The following is a 5,390-nucleotide window of genomic DNA, read 5'->3' on the forward strand; positions in this document are numbered from 1 at the left end:
TATCTCTTGAAATGGTTGAACATTAACCATTTCCTTCTGGTACAATGACTCTGTGTATTCCTTCCATCTTTTCTTGATGCATTCTGCATCATTCAATGTATATTTGTGGATATATTCCTATTCACCTTCCAATATCTGTTCAGTTTACATGGCTACCTATGTATCTACTTACAGATATTGTTTGTTATTACTATTATTCCAGGATTGTGCATGTAATAATATTTATCTTTGTTAACTTTTATTCTTGCACAGCTCAGTGTCTTCCTTTGCTTTGGTCATGCTGTACTGGAGAATGCTGATTCTGGAGTCAGCAGACCAAGGTTTGGATCCCACCCCCAGAACTCAGTCAGACCTTCCCACCTCTACTCTCTACTGACAACTGCAGAAGGTAATGCTGACATCTGGTAAGACTTCTAACATCTGAAAAACATCCTTCAAGGGGTTTGGCACTGTTCTTGGGGAGAAAAGAGACCACTATCTTCAAATATGTAAATACTAAGTTGTTTAGCGCTGTCAAGTTGGTTCTGACTAATAGCGATCCTATGCAAGGTTGCTCAGAAGCGGCTGGTGGATTTGAACTGATGAGTTTGGGGTTAGCAGTCCAGTGACTATTAACTCTTAAACAAGAGTGAAAACAAGACAAAACAAGTATAGATCACTCACGTGAGGGAAATCATCAATATGACTCCATGACAAAATTCCAAATTTCTACTTCCATGATCATGGTAACCTTTTATAGGGCACAGAGTATAGCAAAATGCTCTCCCACAACCATGACTGATGCATCATCAGGCATGGTGGACCTCTGGAAGCAGGAAGGTGAGTAGGAAAGCATACAGACTGTCTTTAAGGCTCTCAGGCTATGACATCACAACCAGCCAAGAAAAGCTAGGTGTTTCCAGGAAAGCTTCTTCAAGGAGTTTCTGTTCTTCCTATGCTGAATGGGGGAAGTGGCCCCAAACGCTCTTTCAAATGCATTTTGTTTCTAATTTTGGCAGTTTGATCGTCAGAGATGCATGTGTTAATAAAGAAAAATTGGCATCTGAACACTTAAACCTAGGCACAGGATGGAATTAAACTCTGCCTGGCTGAATTCATTCACAGGCAAAAAACCTTCAGATTTTGTGCTCTAAAGCAGCACATGATATAGTCTATTGTTGTTAAATGACTTCAACTCATGGTGACTCCATATGTGTCAGAGTGGAGCTGTGCTCCACAGGGTCTTCAGTGGCTGATTTCAATGGCATCACGGCTAGTTTAGGGAGCATTGGTGGTGTCGTGGTTAAGTGCTTTTCTGCAAACTGAAAGGCTGGCAATTCAAACCCACTAGTTGATCTATGAGAGAGAGATGTCTGTGTCTGTAGAGATTACAGCCTTGGGAACCCTGTGGGGCAAGTCTACTATATCCTATGGGGTTATTATGAGTTGGAATCAACTTGATGGCATCAAGTTTTGTTTTTATAGCAAATTTGTTGTTTATTATTGCCCAAATAAGAATTTCTGGGTGGTGCAAAAGGTTAATATACTAGACTGCTTACTGAACAGTTGGAGGTTATAGTTCACTGAAGAGGTGCTGTGCAAGAAAGGACTGGCAATGTGCCTCCCCAAAATCAGCCATCAAACTCCATATGGAATAGTTCTACTTGAACACACATGGAGTTGACATGATTCATATTCAACAAAACAGCAGCAGGCACATAAAGTGTGTTCAATCAAATGGTGTCCGTTATTGCCACATCATCCCCACTTGTGGCAGAGTGTATATGGACTCACTACGAAACTCATAGCAGGCAGTGAGTATTGGTTTAACCCTTGTCTAGTCTACCTAATTTGTTTTGCACAGCATAAAACTGTCCTCAACTGGGTCTTTGATTGATGATGACAGGAGATGATGCCCACATGTAGTCCTCCACAAAGGCAGATAAGATAGCTGAAGAAGGCTGAAGGAGAAATATCCTCCAGCCCTTGTCCTTCATGCCTATGAGGCCAAGGAGTATAGATGTGACTGCGCATATGTGTGGCCTTCTGAGAAAGAAGGTCTTGCGCAGCAAGAATGATGGGCCACTTGCAAAGCAGTGGTGACTCATCCAAAAGAGGAAAGTGTCTGGGGATTGAGGGCAGGAAATATCAGTCATATGTCTCTTCTGAGTTTAACTTGATTCTATGACAGCTCAAGCTTTTAATAAATTTATAGGTTTTTTTTTTTTCTTTTTCTCTGTGAAATCACAACTCAAAGGTGTGGGATCTAAATAAAAGTAGTGGTTTTCAACTTTAGATGCTCTTGGAATCACCTGAGAGATTTTAAAAGTGCTGAGGTCCCAGTCTGTTTGTCTGGGGCAAGTTCTGGGCACTGAGACTTTTCGAAGTCACCTGGGGAATTCTGATTCACAGCTGAGCTGGAGAATCTCAGATCCAAATCTTGATGTTTGAAGCTATAAAGAACCCAAGTATTGACCAAATTCTGCCCCGTAATGAATTGTATTCCGTCTCATCATTCTCTGCAATTACAATCTGGCCAGGGACTGATGACCTTGAGAATTCAAGGGCTGCACTTTGTGCTCCTGGAAGGCAGTCTAGCTCCCACACCTACCCTCACTTTCTAAGGAAGTCTGGCGATTTTTGGCCTGCAGTGAAATAACATTTCTAGGTGAGGCTTGTGTGTCTTCATGATGCTGAACAGGTTTCAGTGGAACTTGCAGACTAAGATGGGCTAGGAAGAAATGCCTTGTGATCTAGTCCCCCAAATCAGCCAATGACAACTCTATGGATGACAATGATCTGATCTGCAACTGATTGTGGTGATGGTGCAGCAGCAGGCAACATTTCATTTTATTATACATGGCGTCGCCTGAATCAGGCGCCAACTTGAAGACAGCTAACAATTTAAGCAGATGACTTGCCATGCATTTTACTCTAATATCTGAATCCAACTCTAGCAGTGTGGGGCTTTGTCAATGCTTTCTTGTATGTTAGAATAATTCCAAAACTCTGTGTGGTATCTATTTATCCAAGAAGTCAAACCAAACCAACCAACCAACCAACCAAACGAACAAACAAACAAACAAAAAACACCAAGAAAGTTCATGGAGATTGAGACTAGTTTAAATGCTCTCTGTTCCCACACATGCAGACTCTGTGACCACATCAGATCAGAGTGTGTGTCCAGTAGTACATCTCAGGGGAGGGAGGCTGTGCTGACCTATAGCCCTGCCTGTCTCTGCTTATTTATCTTACATCCACAACTATAGGAGTCCTGGTGTGGCATTGTGGGATAATGCGGAATGCAAGATCAGTTTGAACCACAAGGTTGATGGTTCAAATTCACCAGCTGCTCTTCAGAAACCTATACAGGCTTGCCATGAGTTGGAATGGACTCAAAAGTGCTTAACAACAACAATCCACAGCTAAAGCCTCTTCACACATAAACAAAGAACTGCAAAATGACAGTCATGTCACCACAGTGTGGACATTTTCTTGACACTGGTCATTCTACAAGGACCAGGAAAGCAGTGCTGGAGTCCAGAGTTGGAGCATTACCTGGGTAGGCATTCACACTACTGTGCCCTGACCTCACCTCCAACCTCACATTCCAAAGTAAGCATATAGGATATCCTTCTCCCTCCCAGCTACTGCCTACTAGGCTAAATTTTTGCTTAGAGAAAATTGTGCCTGTGAATTTCCTTCAATAATTTCATCTAAAAAAAAACTATACCTCAAAAATTAGGTCTAATTTGGGTCATTTTGGATTCAGACACATGAGGTCCATTGGTTGGAATCTGAACCCATTGGTTGGAAACTGAACCCAAGTCTCCTGTAGAAGGTGGGAATTGTACTATTGCTATCAAAATCATCCACAGAATGTCCTAAAAGACATTGCTTGCTGAAGACAAATCTACCCTCAGCTCTTTTCACGCATGGGAAAAAGATGTTTCTGATCCTATTGTTGTCTCTATGTTTTTCCTCCTCTAGTTGGGCTCGTTACATGACCAATATTGGTTACCAGTTTCCCACTTGCTCTTAATAACACGCCTCTTCTTGTTCATCCTCCCACCTTCAAATTCACCAGATTGGCAAAGCTTTCCATAATTACCACTACCCGGTACCCTAATTTTAGTCACAAAATTTCTGACATGGAAATTTAATGCTATTTAGTATCAGCTGTGGAATGTGTGACCAGATACACTGTCTTGCAAAAATAACAGCCCACATATTTCAAAAACAGTAGCATTTGCGTTGTCAACCCATGTTTTCTGGCCAAGTATGGAAAAAAAGAGTCACTTTGCCAAAGTTGTTCTAGGCCTTTGAATAAGGCAATTCTCTACAACAAGCCTCAAAAAGAACATATTCTGTTATTAGCCCATGTGTTGTATTTCATATTTGCATCAGCCTTTCATCTTTGAGGCTGCTGAATACCTTGGCAAGCTTCCTCTTCATTATGGTCAGAAACTAAAGCCAGGCTGGGATTTCCAGATTAATGAGTGAGTCAAGGAAACTGCTGTTTTGTTGCCAGGAAATCTGGGCCTGGATGAAGGGAGAAATCACTGGGGCTAGGAGAGTGACCATGTGCCCTCCTTTCTAAGCTGACTCCATTCTCTGGATTCCTTATTGCATTCAGAGGCAGCCTGACTCCAGAGGAAAACAGATGATGCTGAGTGGAATCAAAGAAAGGAATGTCTGTGCTTGGATATAGAACTTTGGCTACAAAGACTGGTAGTCTCGGCACATTTCTTCCCACTGTGCAATGACATGCTTCCTTTCAAAGGCTCATTAGAGTACACCCTCTTGCTATGAAAGCTCCAGAACTGTTTCATGTGCCATTTTCAATTTGTCCATGACGCTACTCCAAAGAGCTAGCGATTTCAAGAAGGGGTACTCATGAAACTGGAGGAGCCGTCTCTGACCACAGTTCTGGGGGCATCCTCTCCATCAGCTTGGGATAAAGAAGTTGGGGATGAGCAAATGACAGGCCTCTGTTTCTAATTCTCGGCTTGGCTTTACATCTGAATGTGTGTGGCCCACATTTTATTCCAGTAGGAATAGTAAGGTCAACATCAGCGCTTTGATGTTGTCTTTCAAAAGTAGAGAAATCAAAGACAGACTCCTGAAATATTGGCAACATTGTTAGTAAGTTTTGAAAAAGATGATGCAGGAAGACCCAGGATGTGACTCTCCTTACCCTCTTCATTCTCCATCCCTACCAGATCCCCAGTAAGGTGTATTTATTGCTTGGGGGATGAGACATCCTGGGAAGTTGTCCACAATTGAGGCTTTGAGTTAGATTGAGTTTTTTTTAAGTGACTACATTTGATTCAGGTCTTCTGGCAGAAGTCCCAGCTCCCCCTTCCCTTTCCCTTGGGCTCAGCTACAGGCAGTGCTGGGTATGTGTGTGA

The sequence above is a fragment of the Chrysochloris asiatica genome, unplaced genomic scaffold, assembly GCF_000296735.1.
Source record: "Chrysochloris asiatica unplaced genomic scaffold, ChrAsi1.0 scaffold00205, whole genome shotgun sequence".
NCBI lineage: Eukaryota > Metazoa > Chordata > Mammalia > Afrosoricida > Chrysochloridae > Chrysochloris > Chrysochloris asiatica.